The 22,455-nt window shown below is 45.3% G+C and overlaps 1 protein-coding gene and 1 long non-coding RNA gene across 2 annotated transcripts in view; one reads left to right on the top strand and one right to left on the bottom strand.

The window, feature by feature from the left end:
- The window catches only part of FBXW4 (F-box and WD repeat domain containing 4), a 60,687-nt gene that overhangs the window by 17,587 nt on the left and 20,645 nt on the right, over nucleotides 1-22,455 (bottom strand). The gene's annotated exons all lie outside the window — the stretch shown is intronic.
- Nucleotides 5,290-7,443, top strand: LOC138112570 (uncharacterized). Its single transcript, XR_011151770.1, has 2 exons — nucleotides 5,290-5,400; nucleotides 6,938-7,443. It is a non-coding gene; the product is annotated as an uncharacterized lncRNA (long non-coding RNA).

Here is a 22,455-nt window from a genome sequence, read left to right as displayed (position 1 = left end):
GGGAAAAAACCCCAACAAAACAACCAAGAGCCTGCTTCTCCAGAAGCCAGACCTTTTCTATGTTGCAGAAGAGAGATTTCATTAGACATCATCCCCCCACAATAGAAGCTGGGCCAGGAAATGAAAGAGAACACATATCCTGGCAGTGCTGTTGGAAGAAACACAAGAACTCTACATCTGACTGACTTGTGGTTGTTGAAGATCCCATGGCATTTCTGGCAACAGCAGTAGTGCTCTGGCTACAGTCCAGCTGCAATAATCCCATGGCTGCTCCCAAGGTGCCAAGTACAGTTTGACTCCTGTAGCATCCCTCTTTACCCCATCCTCGACAGACCATTGCCAGATGTGAACAAACCAGAGGGACAGAGGTAGATGCCCATCAGTCCTTTTGGAAAGATGCCTTCCCCACACACACCTTCCCCACTATCAACCCAGCCTCCAGAGTGGGCCCTGCCTGTGCTGGGAATCCTGCAATGCACAGTCATAGAAGGGACCTGGGTAAAACAGGTCCTTTCCCACCTCTTCTCACTACACCTCCTCTGTGCCCTAGGCTTGTGCCCTTCCCCTGTACTGTAAACAGATTGCTTCTCTGGTCCTATTCTGCTCTTCGGGGATTTCAAATCCAGAATCTGCTTGACACGTGCAAGAGTCTGTGCCTTCCTCCTGGCGCGCTCCCCCGCCCGCTGGAATTGGACATCGTTGTTCCATTTTGGAAACTATTATATACGGAGACTCATTGGACTGCGAAACAAAGAAGTTATTACTTGACAGAGCCCTGCAGCTGGGAATGTGGAAGGTGGGGGGAGAGAAGGGGGAGAACCAAGGGAGACAGGATGGGGGGGTTGGTAGCAGTGTTATGAAAGCGATCAACAGAAAGGACAGCTCAAAGATGGGAAACATCTATTTTTAAAAGTCTCAAGTGAAATGAGAAAAGAAGGAGAAGAGAAAGCAAGTCCAAAAGGGAGATAGGAGAAGAGAGAGAGCAGTTGGTGCTGACAGTGCCGCGGGTTAAACACACGGGTCTGTGGGTTTGTGTAGCCTTTGATTCAGCACTGACACGCTTTGGCAAGGGAGGCCACCGGAGCTGTCAAATCCTTCACCAACGTGCCCATCAATTGTATTCAGCTCTCCCCGACCCGCACTGGCATTTTAATTACTGTTGGGTAAACTAATTTGTACAAATGAAGGCAACTCTGCCTAATAGAATATGCAAGCTCTCTGACCTCTGACAGGCGATGACACAAGATACAAAGGAGGCAGAGGAAGGCTTTTTATCAGAGCCTTATTACTCTCTATTACTCCAATTAGTTAAGCTCCAGTGCTCCTAATTGGGGGAAAAAATTGCAATTAAATCAATTTTTGATGGGCTGAAAGTGGGTTACCGAACCGCCCTGCCTGTGAAACACTGATATTATAGCAGCAAAGGTCAAAGTCTTTGTCGGCACCTGTGGGGCCCCCACCTCCCCTCTCCAAGCCCCTCTGTGCCCCCCCCAACACACACAGGCAGCTCGCTAAGGCGAATCATTAGAACATGTCATGTCTTATCGCGGCCGCCACCATCCCGCCAACCTCATCAGTTGACATCATTATGGAAGGTAACTCCTCCAGCATGAATACAGTGCTAAGGTCACACAAACTTGATGGAGCCCCTGCTGAAGAGCAGATGCAACAGTAACAACATTGTGAAGAGGAGAGGAGGGGGTCGGAAACCCAGCACAGGGAGTTTTGCCACCTCCACCATGAGACTTCTCCAACAGACCAGATACACACAAAGGGAGAGAGACAAGAGAGCGCAGGGAAGCAAGTGCTCCTTCCCTGGGGGCATTTAATTTGCCAGGGTGGGAAAAAAAAACCAGCACAGCATCAGTTAGGCATTTTCTTCATGAGAAAGCAGGCACCACAAACATGCAAGAAATACCACCTGCCTTAGATGCAGGCAATGCTGGACAAGCCCAGGATCGGGTGGTCATGCAGGGCTGGTGTTGCCCCTTCACTGCCCCAGACCAGTTCCTTTAGCCATACTTTGTACTTCTCGCAGGATGACCAGAGAACTGAACCAAGCATCTTCAGTATCTCAGAAGCCAAGACAGCTGGGTTATATGTTAACATTCTGTAACCACAAATGCAACAAAAATCAGCAGGTAAGACAGTTGCACCTGAAGCTCACCTGAGCAAGCAGAAGAACCGCACTGCAGCACAGCCTTACCTTTGTTGAATAACCTTGCCAAAAAGACCCAGCAGCTGAAGGCAAATAACCAGGCTTGTTCCAGAAACAGACTGGAAAGTTCTGGCAGGTTTGCTGCTACTTCTTTGAGCTTGTGTGCATGCTACAGCATCCCCCAAGGCACCAGTCAACTCAGTTGAATTGTGCTCCTGATACACATCATAAATGCCACACAGAGAAGGTACAGAAGAACTCTGCCACACCCCACCATGGACTCAGCACAGAGAGAAAGCAAAGTGCATAGAGAAGACCATGAATCCTACAACACTGACAACCACTACTGCTCCAAGAGGAAATGCTGTGCTCTTGCAAGGAGCACCAGTGACATGCATGAACAGATGGACTAATAATTCATTCATATGCCACCTCAAGTGGACCCCTAGAAAGTGGTCCCCAGAAAGAAGGCATTTACATTTTGTACTGAAGGGCACGGTAGAGATGCTGGGTTGAAACACGAAGTGAGGTTTGAGGCAGAACTCCAGCTCATGAGATAGAAGAAACGCTCACGTCACTGCCTCCCAGGTCATTTACTTCATGCCTCATGGTAGAGGGAACATCAGCTCCACCTCTCCAGCATTCCTCCTTGGCCTCTAACTTCATGCCTTCCTCCAGACTTCAGAGACACTCAAGCTGAAGAACAGAAAAAGCCTTTAATATCCCCAAAGGCCCAATTCCTGGCATGGGAGAGAGATCACCCCTACTCTAGCAAGCTGCTTAGCAGGTGTCCAAGCTAGACACATGAATCATGCCTTCACTGCTTTGCAGTTTCACCCCATACTCTGTGCCCAAGACACCTGCAACCTTGATCACTGTTCCTTCACCAGCCCTGCAGCAGGTAAGTTCTGTGAAAACAAGCCACCAGATACAGAACACAATCCTCATTTCTGGAGAGAAACTAGCTCAGTGACATCAAGAAAAAGATTCCAGAGAGGACAAATACACACATACTCTTCCCCACTACAGCATTGAACAGGAAAATGTCCTTCATTAGAAACTAGTGATTCAATCCACAGAACAGTCCTAATGTTCCTAGGGCTGTTCACATCTAAGTATCACCACTTTCCCCAATACTCCACATGACACACACTTTTAGGAAGAAGCAAATGTCCAGAAGAGGACCGCATTCAGATTAGCTCTATAAAAGTTGATTGAGGGTCCTGAGTGTTCCTGTACAAGAGGAATAGTGGAACAGTGCTTCTGTCATTTTTCAGACCTGCAAACAGAATTGCTATTGTAGCCACACAAGTATTTCTACTGGGTTGACATAAGCCCTGCTCCTTTATTAAAGGAAAAGGCTTGATAACCTATTTTTAACAGTGTAAAATACATATTTACATGATATATCCAACAATCTTTATCTTTCTTCACTCCCCAAACCTCTGGGCTTGCCTGGCATGGAGTAATTGTTCATGACAGAGGTCTTTGTACAACTTCTTATCTCTCTTGAGACCAAATTTAAACCCCAAATGATGTTCAAGTTATTACTGTTATTACAGGATAAAAGAGACTCCTTAAGGATAACAAAAATTTAATCCAGAACATAACACTGGCACTGATAGGAATAACCTGTACCAAAAATCAAAGCCCATGCCAAAACTGATTTGTCTGTGCATGCCTACCAGGCCTTTCTGTGAGCAGAGCTCTCTTTGCAGTCAACCACTGGGGTTACATCTTAGAAGCTGAATGATGAACATGACTCAACTGAAAAATCACTTCTGAGCTAAAGTCTAGGCTGTGCAAGAGATATGGCTCTCTATTCCTATCACAGAGAGCCTTCTGTGGAGAAAGAGGGGGAAAAAAAGAAGAAAAAAGATGAAATCTAGGGACTTTCAGGTCAGTTTGAGACTAGGTGGTTAAACACCACTACAGTATGGTTATATCAGCTTATCAGTAACCAGAAATCTCAAAGAACGTTTTTAATGCTCAGAAGCTGTAACATTAGAAATTCAAAGAAAGTGGCTTATAAGGTTACATTTGGGTTTTGAGGAGTTAAAGGTTTATTTGGGTTTTTTGTTTCTTTTTCAAGTGCAGGTGAAATAACTGCAGCTGGTGTCTCAACTTCTTTACTCACACAATGCCTTCTCCCTTCGAACGTAACTACAGAAATCTCAGCCATCTGTAGCAACTTCATCCTATGCTCTACTCTTGCTCTACTCCCCAGAGCAGCTTTTCAAACACCAATGGGCAAGACTCCTGAGAGGTATCCACCAGACAGAATGCTCTACCTCCAACTGCTGCACATGCCATCTGCATTACAGTACATGGGAGTTGCAAGGCAACTTCATAAAATCTCTATCCTGAACAAATTCCCCGGGTTTTTGGAATGAATTGAAAGGAAGGAACAGATGAAGCTGCTGACTGAGCAGCAGAAAAGCATGATCCCTGGATGAGATACATGCATGGTATTAGACAGTGGACACCCTTTGCACCAACAGACTATCATGCACCTTGGGCAGATCTCTGAGGGCCTGCCATTCAGTTCTCACGAACCTGCACACTCACTTCCAGCCCTCGCACCCAGCACGTTTCCCCTCCCTCCTCAGCTCAGTGCCATTATCCTTCCCCCTTGCCCCCATGGGGAAGACACCCTGAGCCTGATCTTCACCCACTTCCCCAGACCCAACAGCTCCCTTGAGCTCAGTGCTCTGGGCCCACACACAGCCTTACATGAAACTCTGAACTCCAGCCCTCACTTTCTCAAAGCCTGCCCAGGTGTAAAGCTCCAGCGATTCCTTTTTCTTTGCCATTTTCCCTCCCTCCTCCCTCTCCTCCTAGCCCCACCAACATTTTCAGGCCACACAGTGAGCCGGGAGGTTGGAGTACATGAGGACCATTGCAGCAGTCGTGCTGTTTCAGCCCCCCCCAACTCAAGACAATTTCTAAGAGCCATTTCTTATCCTCCCCTCCGTGAAATTATTTCTGTTAATTGCCTGGTGGGAATCAGTTATAGGTGGGGGAGACTCTCCCCACACACCCACCCTGGCCCCTAATTGGCTTATTGAAGTTTTAACGGGGCTTTCACCTGGAGAAGCTGGTAATTATTCCCTTCATTCCCCTCTTGCTTGTACCTGTAGCTTCACACTTGGGGCCTGCCTGGCTCCACGGGGGGGACTTTGTTCCCTCTAACTACAGGCCCCACACAAATGGGCCCAGCAGCAGGACAACACAGCAAAGTGGTAATTTTCAGCCCAGCGTAATTAGCCAAGGTTCTTTCAGCCCAAACTGCTGAATGGGTAGAGGGCTGCTGGGGAGGGTGCGCCATGTGGGAATGGAGGAACGGGGGCTGCTCTCAACAGGCGGACAAAGACCTCTCGGGGGCTCCGATCTGGGGCGAGCAAGAGGAGGGGGTGGGAGTGGGACAGTTTGCCTGGCATAGCAGGGGCATAGTCAGCAGTGGGACACACACTGAGGAAGTCAGCCCATGGCATCCTTCCCCCAGCCTGGGTAACAGGGCAGTGCAGGATGCCAAAAAAGCGGTAAAGGAGAAAAGAGATTCAGTGATGCACAATAGAAGCATGTGAAGGGGTGCGATGCATGACAGATTCTTGAAGGCCTGGTGTAGCCTATGCTCCCAGGACAGGATTTCTAGTCTAGTACCTTTGCACTGAGATTTAGAAAGGCAACAGACTCAGGGAGAATAAACTGGACAGTGCAGGTCCCAAAAAGCATAGCAAAAACTGTGCCAAGGACAGAGTGAGAACTCTTATTGCTGAGAAAAATCACTGAAAAATAAGTCAACTCCTCCAGCATCTGCTCCAAAAGTCAGGCAACAACCATAACCAGGAGGACAGCAACAGAGGCTCAACGTCCTCTTTTTGCTGAGGCATCTCCCATCAGCAAACCAAAACTGTTTTTCATTGTGGGACCTCACTTGCTGTGTCTCCCTTTCTGCTACAAGACTTTTGTTTTGCAAAACTACCAGGAAACCTGCTGCATGTGGGTTCAAAAAACTTGGCCACCAGTGCATCGCTCCTACGTCAAATGAGACTGATGTCAGATATCCCACAAGCCTGAAACTGGCATCCTGTGGGTGGCATGCTTCTTCTGCTGATTCTCAGGACTTGTTAGCATCTATGCTTCCTCTGAACTATCACCATTGTCTTCAGGATAGAAATGTTTGTCCTGACTGGTCACGTCTTGTAGACAAGTTAAAGCTGCTCAGCTGAATTGATCATCACAGCTTCAGTGCAATGGGGTCTGGGGGATTTTTTGTTTGTTTTTAAATGTTAAATCATAGTTTTAAAAAACTCACCTCGCGTCTCTTATGATTGCGATATCCTACTAGAAAGCAAGAATTGTCATAATCGAACAGCTTGGTACTGATTCTGCAATGAAGACCAGGTGGTAAGCAGGGAAGTGAAAAGATGCCACTACTTTTATCAAAACACAGGTACACTGGAGTGCTGAGCAAGCCCTAGGAGATGATGCAATTACAACAATCCTGACAACAAGGAAAGGAGATCCTCAGGGACTCCAACTGTAGGAAGGGAGCAGGCAGGCAGCACAACCCCCAGGGCACAGACTTGTAATTTCTGAGCTGCCTAAAATACAACTGTGACACAATGCTGCAGCAGGTTGCAAACTAGAGAAGCAAATTGCCTGATTAAACCCAATGATTCTGATTTCTTTTCAGTCCATATCTGTATCTATCATATTTTACAAAAGACTCTCACAGAAAGGATCATTTTTCAATTTCAATCCTGTTTTTTTCAGCCTCACCCAAGCTGCCTTAAGTACTTGTCACAGAGATGAGTTCAGCCAGATACTGTGTGCCTTGGAGCCATCAATGCTCAAGACTTTTCCTCAGAAGCAACTTTTCACACCTCTGGACAAAGTACGCTTGCTGTGAAATCCATGCCAGCATCTGAGAAGCAGACACAAAGAATGAACATAAGCAGACCCATGTAGACCAGGCCATCTTCAAGCCTGCACAGAGAAACAGAGTGAACATTACCTGCACCAGTGGGAAAAGAGATATAATGTCATCTGTGCTCATACTTTATCACAAACCTTAGTGGTCCAGGGCTTTTTCTTCTTATAACCCCATACCCTACAAGAGGACATGTAGAATTGATTTAAGTAAATACTCCAGCTGTCACTGCTTTGGACAAAAGTCTAAATATTTGTTCATGTATAGACAATGCTTAAAGAATCACGATGCAAAAGAAGAAAATCTCTTCTATTTATAAAATATCTCCTTTCTATTTTTTAAGGTTCAGGGCTGCCAAGACCAATCGCAATATTTTTTCAGATGTGACTGGCAAAGTTTTCAGTTAACAAGTATTGTTTTAAAAATGCATGTATATATATAGAATGACATTTTATATAAACTTTTCCATTAGAATCTATGACAGAAAATTACTTTTCAATAAGCAGCAGTTCATGCATGCCAGTGAGGTCAGGGGGAGGGGAGAATCCTTTCAGGTCTGCCAGAACAACTAAAAATCAAGAATGTTTCAATTTAAAAGTAGAGGTGGAAGGAATCTCTTTTCCTGGTGCCACAAGCCACAAATTATTTTTGTCTTTTTCCTTTTGCCATACAGACACACGTATACCAAATTCAAACTTCCATATTTAGGAGAATTTTGAAAAAAGTAATCAGGATGGTGAGGAGGAAGAGGATTTCTCAACAAACATACACTTTCCTTATCTTAGCACACAGGGCAGCAGTTCTTTCTCGACACATGCATGGGTAGGAGCTGTACTTGTTCAATGCTTTTAGGGGAAAGAAGCCAAATCACAAAAACAGAGTGCTTGGTCTTCCTCCTCTGCCCTGTGATATTCAAACAATTTACAAATTAAGTCTAAATGAGTTCTTCATCAGGGGAGAGGGAAATAATGCTCAGAGGGTTTTAAGAAATCAAAGACCAGGAAAGGTGAAAGGGGAAAGGCATGTATATGCAGCACATGCTACACACAGAGAGGGCCAGGACATTGAGGCATGGAGACACAGGTGCTCTGTGGAGGAGGGAAGCAAAGCCTCATCTGTGTTTAACTCAGCCATGAAATGACTCTTAGAGCTTTCCTGCTCTGATCATTCCATCCCTGACACGGACACGCTTGCAACAGCCTTAATCCACTTGCCCTTAAAGCGCTGGGCAGCTTCCACCTCCCCAGTTCTCCACTCTATGCAATATGATTTGCTTCAGGGTTTTCATGCTAAGTGTTTGGAGCATGTCAACTCTTCAGCCCTAAGCAACCAAGATCCTGAATAAAACCCCTCCTCCCCATCTGCAGGTTCAGGGCATGCTTGTTTGTGAGCAAGCACCAGAGTGAGAAATCAAACCTGCCAGTCAGGCCAGAAAGCCCCAGCCCTGTAAGAAAGGCACACAAGGTTTCATTAACAGACAACACACATCTAAGGCATAAAGATGTTTAGTGGCCACCTCCCACACAGATCCCAAACCACATAAAAACTCGCTGGAAAAGTTTTGGAGAAGCCAGAGTTCAAACCATGCTGACATCAATAAGGCACAGTTTCACAGCACAGGTTATCACCATCAGTATCTGTAATCAGGCTGGGCTGCAAAGCAGGCTAAGAATTATTACATTTCACAGGTAACTGAGATAAGCCAGATGAAGATGGGAAAGGGATCAGGCAAAATAGATGGCATAGAGATAGAGAAAGGATAAGACAAGAAGGTGAGCAGTAATTTATTATGATGCTTTATGTCAGTATATCCGGGAAAAAGTAACACATAAAATGGTATAAGAGGGAAAGGATTGCATTGGAAAGGACTCAGAAAAAGACTCTTCATGCACACATCTCAACTCTGCAATCAAACAGAGGATTCCCTAACACACATTGTCCTTTGATGAGAAGAAATATCTGATAAAGGGATATTAACTACCACACTGCCTCCTGCCGCTCAGTAAGCTGCTATCTAGGTGAAGCAGGACAACCTGCTGGCAGTCAGTCCTCCAACACTTCAAGGAACAGAAGTCTGGAAGCTTTAAATGCCTAGGCAGCTTTGCGGGTAGGAGTGTGAAACCACAGTTTCCTCCCTTCCTTTCCATGGCATGCCCTATTTCCATGTGCTCTGAGAATTTAGGAAGTCAGATCCAAAACCACAGCTATTAAAAGAACAATTTCTACTTGGTAAATCCAACACCCACACAAAGAAAGGCCAGAACCAAGCTCACTCACACGTCCTACACTGAAATGAGCACATTACTTGAGCATCAGTATTTGATTCTGTAGCCAGTTACAAGTGTCCCAGTCGAAACTGTCACACTCATCTTTTATCATGTGAATACACAAGAACCAATTACGTGGCCATCAATTCATGCTGGGCTGCATCTCTGTGGACTCCAGTCAGAGGCTGCACTGGGAGGAAGTGATGAGCTTACCACAGCTCAGGGATGCCTGAACTCCACTCCATATGAACTCCACTCCAAATAACAACTGGCCAGCAAGTACCTGCAAGTTGTGGCTTGCTACTGCTTCACACAAGGCCGTCAATATTGGAGTTGGGGTGGCTTGGGAAAAATATTAAAACTTTAAACAGAGTGGAGGGTATCCAGAGAGAGAAATCATTCACTGTATAACCCTGTAAGACAATCAGGCAAAAGGTTTAACAATGGAACAATGTGTTTCTTCCTCAGGACACAACACTAAATTTGAAAGGAGCCTATGAAGCCCAGAACATTAACAGATTCAGAAAGAAGAGATGAGCTGCTCACAGAGCTGTCCTCTGCAAATATGAAAGAAACACTGGTCCAGATGAAAACTCTAGCCAGGGAAACTCTAACCTCTCCTCATTGGAAGCTGGGAAGGAACAGGCAGGAAAGTATCTTTTTGCTCTTATTTCTTACCTTCTCCATAGACACTTATTACTGACCACTGCTGAACACCAAATGCTGGGATAGATGTGTGCTGGACTGGCCCACCATGGCCAGAAGAAGAAGAGAAATGCCCACATTTGTCAAGCCATGGCCCATCCAGCTCACCACTTTGTCTCCAGATGCTGTTCAGGAAGAACATGTAAGCTTGGCAACCTTCTGTGGTCATTCGCTTTGCATCCACAATTGCTGTATTAAGGATTTTAAAGAGTGTATCCCCACCTAGTCCCTCATTATGAACCTGCTATCCATGAATTTACAATTCACAAAATTTACAATTTACAAAATCACTTTCAAAACTGCTGGCATCATCCACTTCCATAACCTTCTGAAGCACTAAGTTCACACTGTGTGAAGGAATACTATATCTTTTATTCACTTTAAAACAATCTCCTGATAATTTCAAATGTCTCTGGTACTACTGTTGTAGGACTTGGTGAATAACAGTTCCACATTTGAGTTTACCCACCATCATCTTACTCTCCATATTTTTTTCAGGCTGGTTTTACAAGGAAAAATGGAGGCAACCAAGTATCAGCACATCACTAACTTCTGCAGAGTGTTTTACTTGGGGCCAAGTATGGGGAAAGACCACAAAAACACGATACAGACTAGTAATGCAGCCATTTCTTTGGCATAGAGGAGTGTTCCTCTGCTGTACCTCCTCTTCAAAACCTGTTGGTTCATTGCCCCTTCTGAGGCAGGTTAATTGCTCAATGTTTTGAGGCTTCAACCAGCCTCAGTCACTCCTAAAATGCAGGGAACAATATCACTGGCTCTACTGTGAGAGCTGAAGAGCCAGCACAGGTCTGAGGACCACGAGGGTCTCACAAACCAGTTTGGGAAGCAGAGGACTCAGACATTGCACAGTGGCAACAACAGCACTGCTCACCTGCACTCAATACTACTAAAGTACCTCATATTTTCCACCATGTACCAGGAGCATGAAGTCCATGCTTTGCCAGGCTCCAAACTTATTTGAAGTGGTCTGCACACCATCCATGTTCCCAGAGTGCTCTGAGACCATCAGAAGACAGATGTTAGAGAAACATTATTGATTTTCTAATATCTGGAACAGACTCCCTTGCTTCTCCACTGTCGAAGAGGAGAAAATCCAGGGGAAGTATACAGAAAGTAAGAATATGCTCTTGGCCAAGACAGCAAATCAGATGCAAGAGAGAAACTCTTCAATCAGACACTCCTGCTCCATCCCCATCCCTCATTAAATCAGCCTGAACAGCCGAAGCAGGTCACTGAACAAAGCACAGGTTTGTAAAGCTCAACACAGCTGCACCAGGAGGAGGAGACCAAGCACAGCAATAGTAGCAGTTGCTGCTTGGCCCAGCTTAGTCTGCAACTGCTTCTTCTGATGGGTTCACTTCTTTCAGGAGTGAGGAAGAGGTACACATACAGATTTCTCTTTCCCCTGAAAAAAACCCAAGCTGTTGGGTTCCAGCTTGCAAGCCTCTTTTCAGCCCCCACACTAATAAATCTTGGGACTATAAATCACCTTGGTACAGGTCTCTCTTCTCAAAGGAAATGGGCTCTCTCTTGTCATTAGCTGCCTGTGTCTGCCAACCATAGCAGGGCCTCATTCAAGTCCTCTTTGATGGACGGTTAGACTTAAAGGAGTATGTGCCTCAATCTCAGAGGAGAGAGAAAAAGAATTTACTAATTAGACAGGGCAATGCACATTAAAAGCTGGCTTTAATACCTGGTCCCAAATTAGCCCTGCACCTGCTAAGTGTCAGGATGCCTACAAAGCAGTAAGAGTACATCCCACGTGCCTACATGTGGGATGGTTCACCATGATGGAGCATCATGAACCCACAATACCTCTTTAGAGCAAGAAAGTGGTTGCAACAGTTGTGTTTCATGCAGTTGGGAGGGAAGGTAGAGAAGATCTGACAAATCCTAGATAATGAACCACAGAACACAATACAGGCAACAGTGCACAGAAAGAACAGACTTTCCACTCTGCCTTCCAGTCTGGAACAGTCTCATGCTGACCTGAAAAGAAACCAGAGGCAATGGAGCCAAGGAGAGAGTCAGAGCCACACAATTCTGTCCACGTTTCCAGTGTCCGATTCAACTCATAACAGATACTCAGGATGCCAGCAACCCAAGGAAACTGAAGCTTAGTTACAGGCAAGAGGTGCTCTGGCATGCTCCATTTGAAAGTGCATTAGCACTCAAGCCAGATGCACACATTGAGGAGAAATTCCCATTTTTCAGAGGAACTGGTTTTCCTTCAAGGATGACTATCTTCTCTTACTCACTTGCTCCTTCAAGGATGACTATCTTCTCTTACTCATTTGCTCTTCTCCAAACTCCAGCCTCTCTGGTCCTGTTCCCCTCTTGCCTTATTTTAAACAGTCTGCCAAGCATTTTTTGTGAGGACTGAAGTGACAAGGAGAATGTTGTGACAGGAGACATCATCATCCTGATGTATGCAGGACCTAATATGGGAGAAGCCCACCTCTGAGCCATGCTTTCATTTTTAACAGTATTTTCTGTAGGCCTGAAGATATTCCTGTGCACAGTGCTATGCTCTGTTTCAAAATGCCAAAATTCAGCAGCAAGTGATAAGTCAGAGATTTACATTTATGACCTCTGTAAATTCATACCATCTGCAACCTCATCCTGAGCACATGGATGACAGAGCTTGCCCAGGATGAAGGAAGTGCTGCTGTAAACATCTCCCACTCTGTCAGGAACCACCTTCTCTGCAGACAGAACCCTTCCTTCAGCAGTTTCCAACCATCCATATTGATATGCTCATATATTCCCTCTCCTGAGCTGGAACAAAATGTTTGTACTTGTAGATTGGCAGAGCAACATACATTGCATACCACACACCTGAAGAAGGTATGCTTTTCTCTTCTTCTTCCTCCCCCTTCTCCTCTTCCCCCCAGCCTTTCCTGACAGCACTGACTGATAAACAATCCAATCCATGCTTGGAAAAAAGAAACTGTCCCCCTCTACTTCTAACCAGGAAATGCTATGCAAAACCTTGTCCCTTGAATTGCCTCTAAGCTACTCCTTGCATCCATTCATACATACAGATGCACATATAAAGCACATCCATGTCTGCCTGTTCCTCAAGTTGGCACAAGCTATTTGGACCACAAAGCTGTGCACAAGCCCCAAAACAGCCACCAGACACTCTGTGCTGGAAGTTGGCCATTGTCTTCCCAGGGATAATATAATCCAAATTTCTGTTGGATACAACAGCTCTAGTTAGAGGTAGAATCAGGCAAACATGCATTAAACAAGTGTTTTGCACAGCATGGACTTGATATGCAGTATAAAACGGGCTTGAATTGACTCCATTGACCATAATCAAAAACATATCCCTTTGCTTCAAACAAACTAGTGCATTTTGGATAGTCTAGAAATTTGATTCAGCAAGTACTTGAATCAGAAAATTACCATCACCTGTAGCCTCCTGTATAATTTTTAGTTTCCTTCAGGAAAACTAGGAGTAGCAACTGCCTTCATTTGTACACAATCATCACTTCCTTGTCTTAATAAACAAAGAACTAGTGCTTTACTATAATTCTTCCTCCTGCAGCATTCTGAAACATTCACTCTGATAAATTCAGTACTTTTTGCAGTTCCCTCCCAAATGTATTTTTTACTTCTAGAAAAACTGAGGGCAGGGGGGAATCCCCCAAAGAGGCCCAGTGCTTCCCTCCTTGTAATGAAACCCTGTGATGGAATGCCCTGCACTCCAATTAGGAAGAAATGCTAATTTTCTCCAGTTGAGCACCCCCTCTAGATGTATCTAATTTGTTTCACTGCTTTCATCTCTCCCCTCCATCACATTTTCATTTAAAGGTTATGATCTGTTTGTGCCCTCCATGCCGCGCCCTGACAAGACACCCCTATGAGAGGTTGCAGGGGCCATGTCGCCCTTCCTAACCCCCTTCCCAAACAAAAACCAAAGCTTTTTTCCCTCCACTGCCTCTTTAAGAAATGCAGAAAGATGAAGGGGAGGAGCAGGGAATTGGGAAGACAATAATTAAAAATAAGAAGTAAGCCCTCTTGCAAGTTGGGTTGTTGGTTGTTTCCAACAAAAGGTTAGAGACCTTTGCACCATGACCAACACCAGTATGACCAGTGCAGGCCAGCCAGGAGCAACAGCATTACAGAGCTTTGCTTCTTCTGCAGATGCATTTTAGGAACAGTTGCCATGCAAGAATACTCTTTTGCAAAAGGTTTTGAGATTCTAAATTGTTTGGCTCCTTGTAGGTCTGGGGAATACATATTCTCTCATCTCTCACAAGGAGAGTCTGGTCAGAAAGGACATGAAGAGTTGGCTCAGCTGAGGAGAAAGCCTCAATAAAGCTTTCCCACTTCTCTCTAAATGGCTTATGCCTTGTTCTGGGAGCCTGTGTTCTGCAAATTCCTTCAGGAGACCAGAGACTTCAGATGGGTAGTGTGGGCCTTGGAATAGCTCTTCGTGGCATCCATAAATTTGTGCTGCCGTGGTTGTGCCTGGGCAGACATGTAAATCCTCAGGGTAGAACCCATCTGGACAAGTTACCCACCCAGAAGAGCTGTGTACACACCACATACGGAAAATGCATCTAGATGACCTTACTGGTGCCACACTACTTGCCACAGAAATTTCAAAGGGCTTTTTTACCAAAAGACTGTAACTGAAAAAAAAAAAAAAATAAATGCAGCTACCATCCTACCTCCAAGCAAAGCCTCTTTACAGCCTACCCCAATATTTTCAAATAAAACAGTGTCCCTGGAGCTGAACCCATGGTCTTCCCTACATACAAACCCTGCTCCTAAGCCAAGCCATTCATGACTTGTGTTCAGCCTCTCCCTCCTTTCACTTCCATTTTCTCCTTCAGTTCTTGTCTGTTAGAAAGGAAATCAATGATCTACACTCTCTAGACACAAGTTTCACCACACACCTGTTGTCAACATCCTGTAAGTTGAAAGTGCCTGGAGAATCTCTTTGGAGGAAAGGCAGCTAAGTGGCCCCTGATTGAAAAGGATTGGAAACTGCTGGGTTCCACCAGTGGCACAGCCTGGAACAACTACCCTCGTGGAAAAAGGAGAACAGCTGGACACACTGCCCAGACTGAGCATTGAGTTCTTGACAGTAAGATGAAGCTGGAAAAATGCTGCAAGAGTGTTTTCTGTTATTAATAGGCACTTTGCTAATACTGCTCAAGATAGTCAGCTCCCTCTCAGTCATTTCCTGCTGCAGCCACTGAATCCCATTGGTCACAGCACTATATGCTCCATTACAAGTTATTTCCTCTCTACATTTGCAATGCCTCCAAAAGCTTTTGCAGAAACTCCTGATGATCTCCCTTCCTGCCCCTTCTGCAGACACAATTCCCTCATAATTTGACTTTCTGGGACCACAAATGGGGAGCGGGTAAGAGACGCACAAAGATTTACTCTTCATAAATAGTAGCCTTGCCCCTTCCTCCCCCTCCAGGCCCCCTCTCTATCTGGTCCATGCAAACAAACCCTGAGTGGGAAAGAGCGTTCGGAAGAGGCTTGTGTCTGGGCCAGCTGCCTTTCATCCAGAAGATGCCTCTTCCCGTTGGAAAATACAAGCATTGTGTGAAAACATTTTAATATATTCATGCACATTCCTATAGCTCGCAGGAGCAAGTGGGTCTCAGCACCCTCCCCTCCCTGCCTTCCAAATGATTTTCATAGGCAACGATGCACTGGGAATACCACTTGTTTTCTCGAATGCCCGCGAGTATGTAAATTGTGGGAATATGCAGGCCAAGGGCTGTGGTTTTATTGTGCTGCAGAAAAGATTTTACTAATTACTTGCCTAAACTCCAAAGCAGTATGCCTGCTTTTTTACAAAGCGGGAGAGTGGGGAAGGTGGGGGTGGTGGGAAGAGGAGGAGGGGGACTGAAAAAAAAAAAGCAGGGGGGAAGAGAGAGTAAAGGGAAAGAGGGAGAAGGAAAAGGAGCACAAGGGATGCATTTCAAAGTTTCTCCAGCAATTGGATGGGGGGGAGCTGGGCCCAATGTGAAATCATAGAGGTCAAAGGTGGGTCTCCCTCCCTTGTGAGAAAGTGGTGAATCAGGACGGTTTATCAAACGATCATTTTCTTTTGAAACTGGGAGGCAGCGGCTGGGACAATTCTGCAGATGTGCTTGATGAGTTTGGGACAAAAATGGGCCGCCTCCTCCCCCCCTCCCCCCTTTAAGGTCTCCCATCAGGGGTTGCTTCTCCCTCCACTGCTTCCAGGACCCTCCCCTCCCTTCTTCAGTGGTCAGCTGAGACCCCCACCCACTGACCGCCTTTGTATTCCTGGCCTTTGGACACAGTGACAGGGCCCTTTATGAGACCCCAATCAAGACCCCCATGTCACAGGTACCTAGTAGAGATACCAGACCCTTTTCAAATGAGGAACAACAAGGAAAATATGCTGGCCCATTGTCCCAGCACAGCACCAAGGGAGATGAAAGGAACAGGCTGCTCCCTCTCCGCAGACTGCCTGCCAATCAACCCCAGTTATTAAGGTCACGATGTGGAAATTCTTTTGACCTACACCTAATCAAAGATGCACCAAGGACTTTTGAGACAACATGGGGGAAGGTGGGAGAGCAAGCATCCCCCTGCCCTCTCCACCCATAAATATAGTGGAGCTTCCACAGAGAATTAGTAGGAGTTACCCCAGCTAGTGCTGCAGCACACTTGCCCCAAGTACCACTAGGGCAGCCAAGCAGAGCTCCATGCTGGCATCCAGCCTCAGGATGAAAAGTTACAGACTGAGCAACACTGGAGGTGGCTCAGAAGCCACAATCGAGGACACTGTGTGACAAATACTAAGCATCCTCTTTCCCATTCCTGAGATCTTTGGTTTGCGCAGGCTGTGGGTTTCACTAAGCACAGTCAGCACCATCCAACAGTGAGTCCTGAAGAAGAAAAACTCAGTGGATGTGAATCTCTGAGTCTCCAAAAGCTGAAGCACCTGGAAGAGTGGATAGATGCCAGTAGTGCAGAGCAGACATTCTGACTCCCCCTTGCATGATACAGGATGAAGAAACCAAGATGATTTTGATGGTGGCAGTTTTTAGGACTACACAGAAATATCTCATAGAGAAGAGGTAGGAGCCATGTGCACTGGCAGAACAATGAGATGGGCACAAGACAATCAGAGCATGGGTCAGATGGGATCAGAGAAGCACATCCCATCAGATAGCTCCAGAGCACCTGGAATATGGACAAGATCAACTGCCTCTGAAAGGTTGTTCTGCATCACTCACTGAGTCATCACTGTACACTCAGAACACAATACTTCAAGCTGACAAGTGACACAAGAAATGACAGACTACAGTCTGTGATAGTTCACACAAAAAGGAAAGAAAAAAATCCAAACTCCGTACCAGGAACATTGTTCAGCATATATAGGATGCTTCTGCAAGTGTGTGACTTTGAATTAGGTCCTCCAGAAGAGCCACATGGTATAAGTCATGGCCACCACTTATGATCAGTCTTGAAGAAACAGAAATCTTTGGCACTCTTCTTTATGCACCATATCTACTGTCATTCAGAGAATACCATGATCCCATGCCAGCTTGCTGCTCTCATCCTGTTGGCATTCTTCAAAGCTCACCTAGATGAAGGTCATAGTGAAAGGAAAACAAATTTGGGGGGGTAGTAGAGTGAAGTCATGAAAACTGTAACAGTCACAAGCTGCAAGTTTCTTTATGCTAAACACTGCTCATGCATTGGCTCATTTTCCTCTGTTTTTTAGCTAAAAGATATCAGTGCAGTGCTACTGGAGCCCCACAGTTCCTGTCAGAGAGCCTGCAGAAGGTAACAGCCGACCAGTGGTGACCAGCTGGGTAAGAGATGAGAAGTGGAAGATTCCAAAAGAGCTCTGGGACAAAGACTCATGTCATTACACAAATCCTACTACATTGCTTCTCCACTGCAAGTCATTGACATTCCTAAAACTGTCCCTTTGTTCCTTAGCTCTTACACAACTGTTGAAGCAGGTGGAAAACAGCTTTTTCTTCTTGATGTTGAACCAACTGCTCTTATACCAAAAACTGCTTAGCTATGGCTAGGCATGGTCTGGTTTAGGTCGTTGTAAGCCAAGATCCAAACTGACTCTTCAGACACTGTAAGCTGCAGTGCTCAGAGCAGCCATTACTTAAGCCCTGCAGCACAAAAGACAGATATTGCCTTTACTTCAGGGCAATATCCTCCACTATCGCTCTCCTTTCAAATGCCAATGGCAGGCTGAGGACCAGTCTCCTGCTGTCCTCAGAGTGAATCAACACTCCTTTAGAAGGGCCAGGCTGCTATCTTAGGACACTACAGCTTCACTTCCCACCTCAGGGCATGAGCTCGCATCCTCTGAGTGACTCTGTCCGGCCTCATCTGGGAGGAGTAACAGTGGAAGCTGAGCCTGGTTAGAGGCATCTGCACCTGGGGCTCTCACCGTGCAAGAAAGGTCCATCCCTCTGTGTCCCTTCCCGCCCCCAAAAGCAGTCATTTGAAAGGCGGGGAGGGAACAGACACCACTCTAATTGTAGGAGTGAAACCTGGCATCCTCCTGCTCATCTACCTTTGCACTCCATTTCTGTTTCTCTTTGAACCTCTGGTACAGCTTGTCAGGTCGCTGCCCTCCTGAGAGATCAGAAAAAAAAATACAGCAGTGATTACTATTGTACACTGATATGCAAGCTGGAAAAAGAGAGAGAGAAAAAGAGAGAACGACCTCCATGCGTCAGACTATGAAAGGGTTGCGACTGAAGCCGCCTGAAAAACAAACCCTTAATTTAAATGTTAATGAAAGTGCTGAAGAGACATCAGAGGCTTTCATTTCTCTACAAGGAACAGAATCACCAGGTCTAGAATTTATGGCCCCCTTCACCTCCCCTCTCCTCTTCTCTGCTCCATCAGCCACAGAAGTAAGGAAAGGAAAAAAACCCTAATTTTAACATTAACTCCACACTTCCACCCTAGGATGCAATTGCTAAATTATCTGTTGGCAGGACACTGATCAAAGGTGGAAAAACAAAGGCACACTGCACAACCGAGCAAAGGTAAACAGCAGCCAAGGTCTGGTGAAGTTACCTTGTCCCCCTGCGACTTTAAAAAGCAAAGAGAAAACAATCACAAACTGGAAATGGAAACCTCAAACCCTAAGACTTCCAGCCCCCTCTACTAAGTTTCTTCTGTCACATCGATTAAACAGTCACGGATTCTCCTGTGCAAACCAGGCAGCACAAGAAAGATGCTTCCTCCAAGCTTTCTGAGACAGACTTTCCCCTCAAGCAAGGGGAAAGATGATAAAAAACTGCAGGGGGAGGGAAAAAAATTCAATATGCAACACAGCTCAACACGATTAGAAACAGATGTCTGGGTTCCAACTCAGTCAGCTACTGCCTCCCCAAACCTGCTCACCTGCCCACAACCACTAGTGAGCCAATTCACACAGTCACAGAAAATATATACATTAGAGTATTGGCGAAAAGTGACAAAAAGGGAGGAAGTCATCAATCATGTGAGCTTTAGAGGGCAAAGGAAAGAAATTGAAGTGAAGAAAGGTTAAGCTGCAGTTTCTCAGTCTATAGAAATGTTTGCATATATGTTTGTTTCTAGAGGAGAGGGAAAAGACACATGCGTGTTCATGTGGTCACCCATGTGAAGAACACCAAATAGAGTCATTATCTCACAATTAAAGAAGGTAAAACAAAGTCTTCTTCCTCCCAACATCAAGGGAACAGTCAGGGCAAATGGATAAGACACAGGTGTCATTTTAGCTCCAGAGGGGAGAAACTGATACTCATTTCCTGCTCTTCAGCTTTAGGGTGAAAGAGCACCAAGTCAGTTATGACTATTGCATATATCTAGAAACCCACATCCAGATCACCCTCTGAGGTCAGTAAAAGATGGTAGTTAATGCCACCACTAACACTGCACGTCCACTCTGGGATCTCACACTTGAGCAGCTTCTTCCTGCCCCGCTTAAGAAACAGCTGCAGGTCAGAGTCCCCTCTCAATTATTCAAACCGGCCGGGCTCTAGGAAGATCCCCAAGGACAGCAGAGCTATTGCTGCCAGCTGTTTTGCTGGCAGTGCACAAACCCGAACAAAACCCAGTTACTTCTCCAAGTCCTATCAGACTCAGGGAGGTTAACTGCACAAAGCTAGGTCAAAACAGAGCACCACTACAGTCAACAGCTCATCTTGATATGCAGTAGGGGAAATCTGCCGATAAAGCTGGAGGAAGAAATGAGGATTGGGGGAGCATTATCCAACATTTTAACTTCTACATGTTAGGGCTTCAATTGCACAGTTAAAACCACTGCAAAGTTACTCTGATTCAAGTGGGTTGTTTTGCTCTAAGGTAAATCTGCAAGATCATATTGTTACACTTTCACAAAAAGTTTCTAGATAACCATTAAAAAGAAGCCCTCAAAATAAATCATTTTGATTGCTCCCAACAGAAGAGAGGCCCATTCAGTAAAGTTGCCTGTCAGTAACCTTTCTCTTCCTTCCTTTCCCCAGAGAGTTTGGGGTATGTTTTACAGTTTGCCTGAGGTTGTCCACAGGAGCAGAGATCTCCTCAGATATTAATTCCTCATGATAATCCATGGGAGAGGCAATTAGGTTAAAGTCAGCGTGTTCAAATAGAGGAGTTAGGTCTCAACTACAACACTGCATGAACAGGAGAGCCAGCCTGGCTTTTTAAATTCCACTGCTCACATAAATACTTACTTTCCTTTAAAGTAAGCATCCAATGCAGATAGCTAGTCTTCAGTACAAACTTTCCTGCTCTCTGGTATTAACCAGCACTTCACCAAGGCCACATCCATGAGGAGAGGTCATCTACTGCAGCAGACTAATGACACAGTCAGAAAAGAAGAGACTGTCTCTTGGGCTTACACATCCAAAGCATGTCTCTGTCACAATAGGGCACTTTACAATTGCCTGATGTTGCCCCAAAATGTACCAAGGGTTTCCTAGCTCTCTGTCTACACTTGAAACCTAGCATCCTCCTGCTCATCTACAGTTGCACAAAGGAAACCATTTTTGTGCCTCCATCTTCTCTTGCTTTAAAATCTGACACACTTCAAGTACAGCATCTCATGATAAATATTTAGAACTTTTTAAATGAAAATAGCAAATGCTAGTGGCCAGACCTGGCAGGAGAAGCCAGCTTAGATCTGAGTAATCTTTAATTCAACACCAAAAAAAAATCTGGATCCAAGATTAATAATGAACTTAACATGAAGGTCCACTTTTTTTTCTTTTCTTTTCTCTCCAGTTTACAGTGTACACTGCTCCCTTCTCTTCCCTGGCTACTGCCACCTCAGGGAACCACAAAGCATGAAGGTACTACTGCTATACCAGAAACTCCTGAGTTTGCCTCACTTTGCACATTTGAATTGGTCCACTGCACTTAGGCTTGCCTTGGTCCCTGAGCACACGTAAGTCACTGCAGTAAGCACCAGTAAATGGAAGTTTAACATCTGCGTGATGCAGAGTTCAAAAGGCAAATGAACTCAGGGAGAAGAGGATTATGAGCAGCTAAGAACCATAGTTTAGAGTACGCAGCAGAGTAAGTACAGCATTTTACTAATCCATGGAGAAGGACAGCTTTGGAGAGCAATTAAACCAGTCACTGAAGGAAGCTGAGATACCCTTATTTTAAGCATCCTACTTGAAGGACACTCTCAGACTCTTCTCTAGTCGCTTATGTGACACGCAATGTGTGACCTGCTATCCAAAGCACATTGACCAGCACAACTTTGCAGAAGACTTGGTGAAAACGCAGAATGAACACAATGCCCTCCAATCCCCACTACCCTGCAGGGCACTGTTAGGGATCCCCAGAGCAATGAAGCTCCAACAACACACATGGATGTCAAGACACTTCCATGGCTGAAACAGTTATATAAAGGACTAAGCACAGTTTTTTCCCTGCACAGTATGAAGAGAAAATCCAATACTCTTGGTACTCTTTTACTACCTTTTCCTCTACTTAATCTCCCGTATAGGAATCATGCTGTTTGCAGACCCTAAAACCATCCAGAACAGCACCACTACACAAAGAACAAGGAAGCCTCCTCCCCCAGCTCCGTACATCTACAGGATGATTTCTGTAGTGACACAGGGAAACTATGGACAAATCAAAGCAGGATACCTAAGAAAAAATGCCTGAAGCCAGAGGAGCTGTGCTCCAAGAACACAAGTCTCTAACATTTAGCTTGAGTGTACAGGCACTGTCCTCTAGAGCAGCTGTCCAGCAGTGCAGGACTACAAGCAGGCACAGAAAAAAACCCAGCTGTGGGTCAGAAGCATATGGGATATTCTGTAAGAAGCTTCACACAGAGGAAGATATCACTGCAAAGACAAAAAGTTTCAGCCCAT

The sequence above is a fragment of the Aphelocoma coerulescens genome, chromosome 6 (genome assembly GCF_041296385.1).
Source record: "Aphelocoma coerulescens isolate FSJ_1873_10779 chromosome 6, UR_Acoe_1.0, whole genome shotgun sequence".
NCBI lineage: Eukaryota > Metazoa > Chordata > Aves > Passeriformes > Corvidae > Aphelocoma > Aphelocoma coerulescens.
This window is presented reverse-complemented; position numbering and strand designations above follow the sequence as displayed.